Here is a 12938-nt window from a genome sequence, read left to right as displayed (position 1 = left end):
TCCCGGCTCTCCTTCCCACAGGCTGTGAGCCCTGGGGCATGCCGCTTAGCCTCAGCCTCCAACAGTGTCAGCAGCCTGATCTGTAAAATGGGGATGTGATGCTACCTTCCTCGTGGGATTTTTTTTTTTTTTTTTTTTTTTCCTCGTGGGATTTTTTGAGGACAAATGCAATTGCTGAGGCAGAGGCCCGGTGCATGCCTGGCACACGGCAAGAGCTCATGAAGGAGCAGCTACTAATATTTTATCAAAGTCCAGCTGTTCCAATTGGAGGGTCAGTAGCCCCCCCTTCTGCTCCCACCCTAGGGCTCCTGGGGGACACAGTTTGGAAACCCTTGACCAAGATTCTGGGCTGGCAGTAGGACCAAAAGTAGCATTAGCTGACGATTATAGGAGCCAGAACAGCATGGAATTTGTCAGCATGGAATTAGGTCACAGAATTCTTAAAACAGAGAAGCCACAGAAGCCAAAAACACTCAACATCTGAAGGCACAGTGATCTCCTGGGCCAAGATTGGTGTGGACCAACCAAGAAAGAATGGATCCCTGCCTTGGACAGCAGGCTGCGGCACCGTCACATGCCTGTGGGCTTTTCCTGAGTGTCCTGGAGCATCCAGTGAGTGGAGGGCCTCCGGCTCCATCATGATCTCCAAAGCCCCGCATTTCCTGGAGATTTCCTGCTTCCCCATCGCCACTCTGCTCAGGTGTCCGGAAAGTCCAGCTGCTCTTGGGTGCCCCCTCTCCTTGGCCAGATCGCCTCTCTGACTCCTCCCAGGACTCCTCTGCCCTGCTGCTGAGGTCCCTTGGGCGAATCCCAGAGGGCCATCCCTCAGCATCCCTGCTGCCCTCCCTGGTGCCCAGGCCCTGCAGAGTGGGCTCTGGACACACCGGTGACCTTAGGCCCTACCCACTCTGGGCCAACATTTCCTCAAGAGTGAAGGAAAGGAGTTGGCCCCGTGGGGAGAAGGTGAGCACCTGTGCACTGGGAACCCACTGTGCCCCAGGCATTTTACATCCATCATCTCTGATTCAGGAAACAGAGGGTAGGACAGGGGGAGTGACTCTCCCAAGGCCACACAGCTGGGAAATGGCAGGGGGAGGATTTGACCTAAAGCTGCCGCCCTGAGAGCAGAGGCAAGAAGTGAGGTCCCAAGTGTGGGCGGGCTACCCTCAGTGTGCATCTGCAGAGACCTACAGGCAGCACATCCTGCATCCCGATCGCTGGGGGCGCCCAGCCTCCACCATGGCTGGCTGAGCCCCGCCCCTGGTGCCATTCCCACATGACCCTTCCAGGTGACTAATGAGGGCCCGGGCACCACTCAATAATTGGCCTCATTAGGCGGCTGGGGCTGCCCAGGGGATGGGGTGGCGGATGCTGGGCCCCGCGGGGACAGACCAGACAGCCTCCCGTTAATTACCTGAAAAATCAGACAATTAGGTCTCCTGCCACCCACCTGCCCATGTCCTGCTGGCCCCTAATTATCAACGGCTGCTGAGCAGGCTGGGAGTGACCTGGATTTGGACTGATGACCAGCCACTGCCATCTCTCCCATCCCCCACCCTGCATCCCTCACAGGCTGTGGACATAGAGAGCTGGAGGTGGAGGGTTCTCTCAGGGATCTTCCTGTAGCCCCATTTTTCCAGCCCTGGACACTTCCCACCCACTATCTCTCCTGCCGAGGGCAGCTCTAGAAGAGAAGAGATGGATGTGTGGAGCCCCGGTAGCCCTCAGGGTGGAAGATGGGTGGACTGCTGGGGGAGGGGCAAAGACCTAGAAAGTGGAGTCCAAGAGGTGCCGGGGCTGATGAAGTGGCTGACCTCCCCCTTGGGCCTGGCTCCTCCAGGGAAAAAATGCCAGACTGTATTCAGGTGTAAGAATGGCCGAGAAGATGAAGCCGAGAGCCCTCCTGTGGGCCCTGGCCCAGCCCAGGGGATGCTGGGGGACCTGGGCCTGACCTTGGAGTCCCCCCACTCAGAAGGAGAGATGGACCTAGACAAAACATGACCATGATACAGCCTATGGTGTTGGGGGAGGTGTGGAGAGAGGGACTTGGCCTGGCTGGGGTGGTCCTGGAAGGCGTCCCAGAGGTGATGACCTTTAGGCTGAGCCAGGTTGGAGGGTGCACTGTTCCAGGCAGAGGGAACAGTACATGTGAGGGCCTGGAGGTGCATCCTTTTCTGCTTTTGCTGAAAGCAGTGACAGTGAGGCCGGGTACACCTCAGCAAGTATCTACCATGTACCAGGCCATCGGGTGAGGGTGGCTAGACTGGCCCTACCCCAGGAGGGCTGTGCAGGGGAGCTGGGATGGGGGGCAGGGATGCAGGCACAAGCCAGACAGACATCAACCCCAGGCCTCATGCAGCTTACAGTCTCACAAGGCACATTTTGTTCCTGTTCTTGTGTTGTGTGGTAGGTCACCAATGTCCATTATATGGTGTATAGTTGGCTGGATGGATGGACAGACGGATGGCAGACTGAGCCCCCCAGGTGAAGATGAAGAGCTTGAGACAGAGCAGACCTGTTACTTCCCACCTTCTGCACCCTCCACCTCTACTAATGTCGTGCCAGAGCCCTGGGCCAGAAAGAAGAGGGATCTTTCCCAGGCTCTGCATCTCCCTCCATTGCATTTTATCTCCCCAACTGGCTCTGGCTCTCCCAGAGGTTGAGTACCCAGCCCTGTCTACCAATCTTGCACTCCAAGCCAATTTGACCTTTGCCTGAGGGAATAACCTTGTGGGACGTTCAGCTGCGACTGGAGATTGTAGGGGGGATGGGGTCCAGGGGTTGGGACTCCTGGATCAATGTGATGTAGTATCAATGAGAGGAGGCAGGGAGAGGAGCTCAGCCTCCAGAGCTCACCCACTTGGGTGGGATTTTTTTGAGGGGGAAGTCAATTACATTTGTGTTTATTCCTTATTTCTCTCTTTAAATATAGTATTTGATTAATGTAAAGGAATATCTGTGACAATACATAATAACATAATGGACACTGGTGACCTATTGCACAGCACAAGAATAGGAAGGAAGTGTGTCTCGTGAGACTCTAAGCGCCAGGAGGCCTGGAGTTCACGTCTGTCTTGCTTGTACCCACATGCCCCGCCCCCAGCACCACAAATAGCGCCTGGCACCCCATGGGCCAGCAACAGACGTTCATGGGTGGAATCTCCCTGTGTGTGCCACCCCTACCCAACTCCTGCCTCCCGCAGCGTACCAAGAATCTTGGTTTATCACTTCTGCTCTTTTGTAAGAGCTCTATCATACACATATGAATGCCTAAAACAGTATTGTGTAGTTTTACTCTGGTGGGGGACTTTATAAAAATGGCTTTGAACTGAATGTAGTTTCTTGCAATTTGTGTTCTTCATTCTACGTTATGGTTTAGGACTCACCCCTGCTGCTGTGGGAGCTGTGGTTGATTTCTCAATTCTCCTGTTACTGGATGTTTGTGTTGCTCTTAGTTTCTCCTCAGGAACAGTGCTGCTAAAAACATCATTATTTTGGGGGGATTTTATTATCATTATTGTTATCACTTGTCTTGTTCCCATCCCGGCAGAATACACACCCCCTCTTCTCCCCCACCCCCCTGCACACACAGGTACTTCCCAGGCACACTGGTGCCCCAGAACGAGGCTCCCTGTGACCTGAGCCAACCCTGGAGGGGCGGGGGATGGGTAGGTCTGGGTAGGGGTCCAGCTGAAGCGACTCCGTGTATCTCATATCTGGATGAATACCCGTGCACCCCACCTTGAGTCAACCTCATAAGTACATCTGGCTCCATGTTCAGAACAAGATGAAATGGAGAAACAGACTATGTAGTCGGATGGTCCTGGGTTCAAAGGCCCAGTTCATCTCGCACAAGCTCTACAACCTTGGGTGAGTCACTTCTTTCTGAGCCTCAGTTTCCTCATGTGTAAAGTGGGGGTAATCTTAGGACCGCCCTCACAGAACATTACAGGGAGCCCCGTGAGTGCTCAGTGGTGGGCAGGGGTAGCTGACATCGTTGCCGTTGCCCTTTTCCCTACTCCTGCTTCGGCTTCTTCTGCTCTCCATCTAAGGGGCTTTCCAAGGCATCCCATGGCCACCCCTAAGGATGAGGAAGCTGAGGCACGGCGCATGGAGGGCCCCTACCCAGGGACCCATATGTCCCAGCGCATTCCCTGCTGCAGGGCTGATTGGCCCCCCTCCCGTGCATTTCCCACTGCCTCTGCGGGGTCTGTGTGCGTGCAAAGGACAGCCATGCTGTCCCCTCTCCACCACGTGATCCATGCCCTGCCACTGAGCCTCTTGCGCTCCTTCTCGCACTGTCTCAGCCCTGTGGTGTGAAGCTGGGGATGGCAGGGAGGGCAGCACCAGAAGGCCACCAGGGCCAGCAGCCCAGCGTGCAGCCTGTCCCCAGCCTCCTGTCTGGGCCCCACCGTTACCTCCCCCATCCCATGGGCACCTGGAGTCCCCACCCTCCTTGACCAGCCCCCCTTTGTGCGGAGGACCCCCGATCCTGCCTGGCTTAGGGCCTCCCGGACCCTGACACAGCCTCCACCCTGCTCTGAGGGGTGGTCACACGATGGGCTGTCTCAGCCCTGCACCAAGGGTGTGACAGGGAGCCTGATGCTGCCTCTCCAGACAGATGGAGCAGGTGGGGCTGGGAGGGGAGGCCTTGGAGTGCCCAGGACTCAGGTGCTTAATTTTGCAGTCGCACCCAGTTTTTGGATGAGGATTTGGGGCTCAGTGTCAGGCCGCAGGGTAGGAGAGTTGTGGACCACGAGCCCAGATCTGCGCCCCCTGCTGCCACTGCTTGCATTCAACAGAGCTGAGCTGAAGGGGGGCGGTCTCCTCCAAACACAGACTTCCTGCTGGAAGGAGCCCACTGCTACCACCCAGCAAGGCTGGCCCCCTCCATGGTGCGGGGCCAGGATCAGGGCCAGCCTTCACCCCCAGCTCTGCTCCAGAAGCACTGGCCTCCCTGGAGAGAAGTGGGTGAGAAAGGACCGTTCCCTTGAATGTCCTGCACCCCTTCCCACCTGCCAACACCCGCGTTTCTCCAGCTCCTCTCAGGGAACCCCCTCCTCACTGCTGCTGCAACATTCCCTCCGGGCTCCCACCCCCACAGCCCCCCGGGCCCCTCCTCCAGCCTCGGGGCGGGAGCACAGTAATTCGAGTTATTTTTAGCCAAGCCGCATCCTCCTAGAGACTCGAGTCAAGGGGAAACCGCCCCCGCACCTCCAGGAGCTGCTTGCAAAAAAAGATCGATTAAAACCAGCGCTTGGAGGGCTCGTGCCAGGTAGGCGGGCCAGCTCTGAGACAGAGCGAGGACCCTGGGCCTCTCACCCGCGAGCTCCCCGTGCTAGGGCCCGGTTGTTAGGTGTGGCCGGGGTCCCCCACATGCCCCTCACTGCCACCACTCAGCAGCTGTCCTCAGCCCGCCCCCTCCTGGCCCCATCCCCGTCATCCCTGCGGGTGGTGAAGAGGGCATCCGGGGAGCCATCCCCACTCTCCCATCCCCCTCTGGGTGGGGTGCCTTGGGGGTGGGCAGCCTATGTGTTTCCAGGGGAATCTGGGGGGCAGGGACGGACCCCTTTATCACCTGCCTGGCCTTCTGGCTGATTCAAGCCTTGTCCCAGAGGGGCTATCAAATGGGACAGAGAGGGACTTCCCTGGAGGTCCAGTGGTTAAGACTCCACGCTCCCACTGCAGGGGGTGCGCCTTCAATCCCTGGTTGGGGAACTAAGATCCCACATGCCACGTGGTGTGGCAAAACAAAACAAAAACAAAAAAGAGGAACAGAGACCGTGGGCAGGCCCCTTAAGCACTTGGCACGAAAGGGTCCCTGGAGCCTCCCCACAACCCCTAGTGTAGTAGGTGGTGCCCTCATCCCCATCTCAAAGGGAGGTCACAGAGCCACAGGAGGACAGAGTGTTTGCTCAAGGTCACCCAGCTGCTAAGTGTCAAGGCAGCATCTGGGTCATGCCCTCCAACCTATACCAGTGGACAGACCGTGAGGCCTTAGAATGTGACGACCAACTAATGAACAGGTGTCGGGGGACACAGGAAGGACTGACAATGCTGTACGGGGTTCCCACCTGCCGTGGATGCCACAGCACACTCTCTCAGAGGCGCGCTCCTCAGCTAGGACGTGGCCCTCCTTTTCCCAAGCTGTCATCAGTGTGCGTCTCAGGCAGCATCCAAGCCCAGAAGAGCTTCCAGGAGTGGCCTTGACAGAGGAGAAGGAGCTGGGTGACCCTGGGCAAGACACTTTACCTTTCTGGGCCTCTGTTTCCTCATCAGCAACATGGGATTAACAAGAGAAGCCACTCTGCGGGTGTGGTGAGCACTGGCAACAGCTGATGCACAGCTCCTGGCTCCCGGCCCTAGCAGGATGCCCCTGTTCTGCCCAGGCCCTGAACTTAGGACTGTGTGCTAGAAGGTGAGGAAACCCACTGTGGGCCAGGCCTCTGGGGCTTTGGGGGTGCAGTGACAGCTCAGGGAGGCCCTGATCAGCTGGGGTGCGGTGCCAGAGAGTCATAGGGAGCAAATGCCAGCTTGTGCCCGCTCAGCCCCTCCCACCTCTCCCTGACCTTACACGGCCTGCCTTTGAGCCCCAGCAGCATCCCTCCTCTCCCAGGAAGGCTGCAGAGTCCCTCTTCCAAACCCCAGAGGCTCCTGCCTAGATGGACCCCTCTCTGTTCTACATCTTGGGGTCCTGTGCCCACAGCTTCCTCCTGTCCCAGCCCCTCAGGCTCTGCACATAATAGATGCTCCAGGTGATCGTGGCAGTAGCCCTGGCCCAGCAGACATAAGGGTTTCAAGCTCAGGGCCTCACAGGGCCCATCCACCGATCTCCTAAGTGGAGCTAGGAATCACCCTTTCTGTTTGTTTGCTCCATCACGGAGAATCTCCCCCCAGCCTGTGTGGCTGACCCCATTTTACATGGGGCAGGGGCAGCAGGAGAGTGATGTGCAGACCCTGGGAATCTGGGTGATTTGCCCAGGCACCCACAGCTTAGAAAGGGCGGTGCTTGGGCCAAAGCCTGTTGTCTAGGGCCACAAGCCCTTCTTGCTCAGGGGCACTCAATGTGACCTTTAGGGTCCCTAGCTCTCCTGACTGTGCCCCTCCTCAGATCCCCAGCTCCTTTCTGCTCTTTTTGGGGTCCCCTGTTCCTCCCTAAACAGGGCCAGGCCTCCTCCCTCACTCAGTCCATTATGCGCTGAGGCTGGGAGGGGGTTTACTGAAGCACTAAATGAGGAGCAGGCAAGCGCAGGCCCAGAGCCTTCCCCAGACCCGCCCCCCCCCCCCCTACTGTGGGACACAGCCCTCCTGGCCCTCATTGCCTGCCCCAAACCCCCCTGGTCTGACCACCCTGGTTCCCTGCCTGACTTTGCCACATACTCTCTGTGTGCTTTGGGCAAGTCCCTGCTCCTCTCCAGACCTCAGCTTCCCCACCTATAGGCTTGGAGGCGGGAACCAGACGATCTTCAAGGCCCCTGCCCCAATGCTGGTTTTCTCAACTCTGCCAGGGGCTCCTGGGTCGCAGCCTCTGTGTCCTGGGAGAGAATAGGGACTTTGAGAGTTGGGGGTTTGAAACCTTAGGGAGGTGATAGCCGCCTTGTTCATTCAGAATAATTATTGCAAAAGCTACTACACCCTTCCCTCTCCCCCACTTAAAGAATCTTCCACCTGATCCTGAGGCAGGGGTGGTCCTGGGATCCAGCCCCTGGGCCATAACGGGGGCTGAGAAAGGAGCCCTCCCCTACCCCCAGCCTCTCTTTCCCTGGACTAGGAAGGCACACATGGGCCATAGGGGTATCCAGGCAGGATGGGGCTAAAGGAGAAAGGGGAGCTGGAGGGGCTGTGGTTGCCATGGCAGTGACACTACTGGCTCTACTGGAGGCTGCTGGGGGGAAGAGAGGGGGTCCCTCCCAATCCTCACCTTCATTGTTCTTTTTCACATGCTCTTTTTTCACCTGAGAGGCAGGGGTGAGAGTTGGGGGAGCCCCTTGGAGGTGCAGTCCTGCTCTGTCCAGCCCCCTCTCCTATCCACCTACTCCATCCCTCTCTTCCTGGCAGGTCAGTCCTCTGTACTGCTGAGCGTCCCCTCCTTCAAGCCTGGCCAGTCCCTGCCTGCCTGAGGCCCACAGACCCCAGCCCCGCCCCAAACTGGCAGGAGCCTGCCCTCCTCCCAGGGACACTGTCACCACCACCAACACCCCCTCCTTTCTAGCCGTGTTCTGGGAGGGCCCAGTGGGTCTGAGTGGAGGCAGAGCCAGCACAGTGGACCCCCCCCACACACACTCTGAGCATCTGTTGGCCATATAGGGGCCAGGGCTTCTTCCAGGTCACCGGTCAGTGTCACAGGGCTTCCTCCATGACCTCACTGGGCACACACCATCCATCCCATGCTCCTCTGGTCCTGGGGGGCATCTGGACCACAGTAGCTCTCCATTTGGCTGTGGGACCTCTAGCAAGTCATGCCCAAGGACTCCATCTCCCCATCTGTGAAATAGGGTGATGGGAACCCTGCCAGCTCCCAAGGCTGCCGTGTGGTCTCGGGAATGCTCAGCCAGGCCCCAGGAGGCTTCCTGCCTTCTCGGCACTCCCTCCACTATCTCTCCCTCCACTGTCACAAGTGCAGAGACTGAGGCTCAGAGAGATGAAGTCACTCCACTGGTGAGCAGTGGTCAGAATTTGAACCCGAGGGACTTCCCTGGTGGTCCAGTGGTAAAGAATCCGCCTTCCAACGCAGGGGACGCGGGTTCGATCCCTGGTCAGGGAACTAAGATCCCACACGCCACAGGGCAACTAAACCCACGCACCACAACTACTGAGCCTGTGCACCTCAATGACAGACCCCGCGTGCCACAAACTACAGAGCCCATGCACCCTGGAGTACACGTGCCACAACTAGAGAAAGAAAAACCCGCATGCCACAACTAGAGAGAAGCACGGCGCCGCAATGAAGAGCCCGTGCACCACAACAAAAGATCCCGCGTACCTCAATTAAGATCCCATGTGCAGCAACTAAGACCCGATGCAGGGAGGGAGGGAGGGAGGAAGGGAGAGAGGGAGGGAAGGAGGAAGGAATTTGAGCTCGAGTCAGTCTGATGTCAAAACCCGTTCCTTGGGCTTCCGTGGTGGCGCAGTGGTTAAGAATCCACCTGCCAATGCAGGGGACACGGGTTCGATCCCTCATCCGGGAAGATCCCACATGCCGCGGAACAACTAAGCCCGTGCGCCACAAATATTGAGGCTGTGCTCTAGAGCCCGTGCGCCGCAACTACTGAGCCTGCACTCTAGAGTCTGTGCTCCGCAACAAGAGAAGCCACCACAATGAGAAGCCCGCACACCGCAACGAAGAGTAGCCCCCGCTCTCCGCAACTGGAGAAAGCCTGTGTGAAGCAACGAAGACCCAACACAGCCAAAAAAATAATAAATCAAATAAATTAATTAAAAAAAAAAACCCGTTCCTTTAACCCCCAATAGACATAGCCTCTAGTAACTCTGATGTGGACCAGCAGGGGCTGTGCCCAGGGATACCCACAGGCTCCACTTTCTCTGCCCTGTTCCCTCTCTGGGGGAAGACACCCTATACCACCACTACCAGGAGCTTGAAGCCAGAGGAGACTCAACCTACCCAGAGAACCTGCCAAGAATGGGCAGACAGGGGCTTGTGGGGGGTGGGAAATGGGTACCAGAAGCAGGGGTGTGAGAGGTCTGGGAGGCTCAAAGGACTTCTTCCCAAAGGAGGGGAGCTCCAGGCGGCCTGCAGTGGCCCCACTCCATCTGCGGTCCTGTGCTGCCCCCATGTGGACGACAGGCTCACATTCCCCAGTGGAGACACATCACTTCTGGGCCAGGAGCCCCCCAGAGGGAAAATCAGTGGCCTGGGGCTATGAAGGTGTCCCCAGTGACTGGAGGAATGCTCTGCACCCCCAAGCCTCTGCGGGACCTGTCTTCTCTCTTCCCGACAGATCCTGGACCCCAGCCTGGCATTGCAAGCTGCCCACCACCTTTCCTTCTCCCAGGAGCTTCGAATCCCAGATTTCTGGAGGAAAGTGAACTTGAGAGTTGTATTTTCCAACCCTCCATCCCATATTTCAACCTCCATCCCCAGGAATTCCTCGTAGCTGAGAGCTTACTACCTCTGGGAGCAGCCCATGGTTTGGAAGAAAATCTAATTGCAAAAATGACCCTTGCCCATGGTATTTGCCTCCCTCAGTCATAGCTCTGCCCTCTGGGGCCACAAGAACCAAGTGGCCTCTCACAGGAATTTCTAAGTAGATCCAAAACTTTACCCGGTGCTTAGGGGCCTCCTCTCTGACCCCCAGTCTTCTCTCCCACAGGTAAAACATCCTGCTTCTGATAAGTCACTCTGGTCGCTCCTATCTGGGCATACTGGTAGTCCCTGTCCTCTGGAACTTCAGGACTGAGGGGAACCAGCACCCCTAAGGACTGTCATGTCATTCCATCCTGGCCCTTCTTTGGATCCTGTGCTCATTTTTAGCATTCACTTGACACTGACATTTCCCCTAAGCCATTTCTGCCTCCCCAGAGCCCTTGTGGGGAACAGCATGGCTGGGACGAACAATGATTGAACACCTAATGTATACTCAGCACAGTGTTCAGTGCTTTACTCAAACTATCCGGTTTACCTGACAAAGGAAATTGAAGATGATTCAAAGAAATGGAGAGATATCCCATGCTCTTGGACTGGAAAAATTAATATTGTTAAAGCAGCCACACTACCCAAAGCAATCTACAGATTTAATGTGATCCCTATCATATTTCCCGTGCCATTTTCCACAGAACAAGAACAAATAATCCTAAAATGTACATGGAACCATACAACACTGAGAATTGCCAAAGCAATCCTGAGGAAAAAGAACAAAGCTGAAGGCATAACCCTTCCAGACCTCAGACAATACTACAAAGCTACAGTAATCAAAACAGAGTGGTATCGGCACAAAAATAGATATATGGATCAATGGAACAGAATAGAGAGCCCAGAAATAAACCCATACACCTATGATCAATTAATCTTCAACAAAGAGGACAAGAATATGCGATGGAGAAAAGACAGTCTCTTCAGCAAGTGGTGGTGGGAAAGTGGGACACCTCATGTAAATGAATGAAGTTAGAACACACCCTCATACTATGCACAAAAATAAACTCCAAATGGCTTAAAGACTTAAATATAAAACATGATACCATAAAACTCCTAGAAAGGAACATAGGCAAAATATTCTCTGACATAAATTGCAGCAATGTTTTATTAGGTCGGTCTCCCAAGGCAATAGAAATAAAAGCAAAAATAAACAAATGGGACCTAATCAAACATAAACTTTTGCACAGCAAAGGAAACCATAAACAAAATGAAAAGACAACCTACGGACTGGGAGAAAATATTTGCAAACAATGCAACTGACAAGGGATTAATTTCCAAAATATACACACAGTTCATACAACTCAATATCAAACAAAGCAAAATAAAACAACCCAATCAAAAAAGGGCAGAAGACCTAAATAGACATTTCTCCAAAAAAGACATACAGATGCCAACAGGCATATGAAAAGATGCTCAACATTGCCAACTATTAGAGAAATGAAAATCAAAACCATGACGTATCACCTCACACTGGTCAGAATGGCCATAACCAAAAAGTCTACAAATAATAAATGCGGGAAAGGATGTGGAGAAAAAGGAACCCTTCTGCACTGTTGGTGGGAATGTAAATTGGTACAGCCACTATAGAAAACAGTATGGAGGTTCCTTAAAAAACGAAAAATATAGTTACCATATGACCCAGCAATCCTACTCCTGGGCATATATCTGGAGAAAACTCTAATTCAAAAAGATACATGCACCCGAGTGTTCATAGCAGCACTATTTACAATAGCTAAGACATGGAAGCAACCTAAATGTCCATCGACAGATGAATGGATGAAGAAGATGTGGTGTGTGTGTGTGTGTGTGTGTGTGCACGCACATGTGTGTGTGTGTGTGTGTGCATGCGCATATATATGGAATACACACAGTGGAATACTACTCAGCCATAAAAAGAATGAAATAATGCAATTTGTAGCAATATAGATGGACCTAGAGATTATCATCCTAAGTGAAGCAAGTCATAAAGAGAAATCACCTATGATATCACTTATATATGAAATCTAAAATATGACACAAATGAGCTTATTTATGAAACAGAAACAGACTCACAGACACAGAAAGCAAGCTTATGGTTACCAAAGGGGAAAGGGTGGGGGAGGGATAAATTAGGAGTTTGGGATTAGTGGATACAAACTACTATATATAAAATAGATAAACAACAGGGTTCTACAATATAGCACAAGGAACTATATTCAATTTCCTGTAATTAACCATATGAAGAATATGAAAAAGAATATATATATGAATCACTTTGCTGTACATGAGAAATTAACACAAGATTGTAAATCAATTATACTTCAATTAAAAAAAAATTATCCGGTTTAACCCCACAAGACAATTACTATTTTCATCTGCAGGTTACACTCAGAACTGAGGCTTAGAGAGCAGAGATCTGGACCAAGTAGAAAAGCTGACTTTTGTCTCTGTGAAATCCCTCCAGGCCGACTGACCTCTTGCCTCCTGATTCTGCCATCTGCCTGGATTGGTGAAGTATGTACATTTAATTCCTCAAACATTTATCAGGTCCCCACATGTACCTGGCACTGTGCCAGGCACAGAAAAAAATTACCCCAGATGTCTCTGACCCTATAATTTCAATGAGTAAGCCCCAGTGGATCCTACTCGGGCTGTAGCTCTGGACAAGGCCTGGACAAGACAATACCACTGCAGGCCACATGGCTCAGGCGGATCACATCCAGCCCCGCCCAGTCCAAGGTCTGTCTGGTCACCGAGGCCTCACATCTCTCTGTGTCTTGTGCCCAAGGCATTTACAAGGAGCCTG

The 12938-nt window shown here is 53.9% G+C and overlaps 1 protein-coding gene across 14 annotated transcripts in view; it reads right to left on the bottom strand.

Annotated features, from left to right (window-relative positions):
- Positions 1 to 12938, bottom strand: part of LOC132375057 (uncharacterized) — a 74273-nt gene that overhangs the window by 57968 nt on the left and 3367 nt on the right. For 3 of the 14 annotated variants that reach the window (XR_009505885.1, XR_009505882.1, XR_009505874.1), the window contains exon 2: positions 3387 to 3477. The exons of 7 other annotated variants lie outside the window; for them this stretch is intronic. The gene's annotated coding sequence lies outside the window, so the exon portion shown is untranslated. Of the gene's footprint in view, positions 1 to 3386; positions 3478 to 6074; positions 6206 to 7434; positions 7536 to 12938 lie in introns of all 14 variants that reach the window. 4 more of the 14 variants (XR_009505875.1, XR_009505877.1, XR_009505876.1 and 1 more) reach the window with 4 other exon arrangements.

Source organism: Balaenoptera ricei, chromosome 11 (genome assembly GCF_028023285.1).
Source record: "Balaenoptera ricei isolate mBalRic1 chromosome 11, mBalRic1.hap2, whole genome shotgun sequence".
NCBI lineage: Eukaryota > Metazoa > Chordata > Mammalia > Artiodactyla > Balaenopteridae > Balaenoptera > Balaenoptera ricei.
This window is presented reverse-complemented; position numbering and strand designations above follow the sequence as displayed.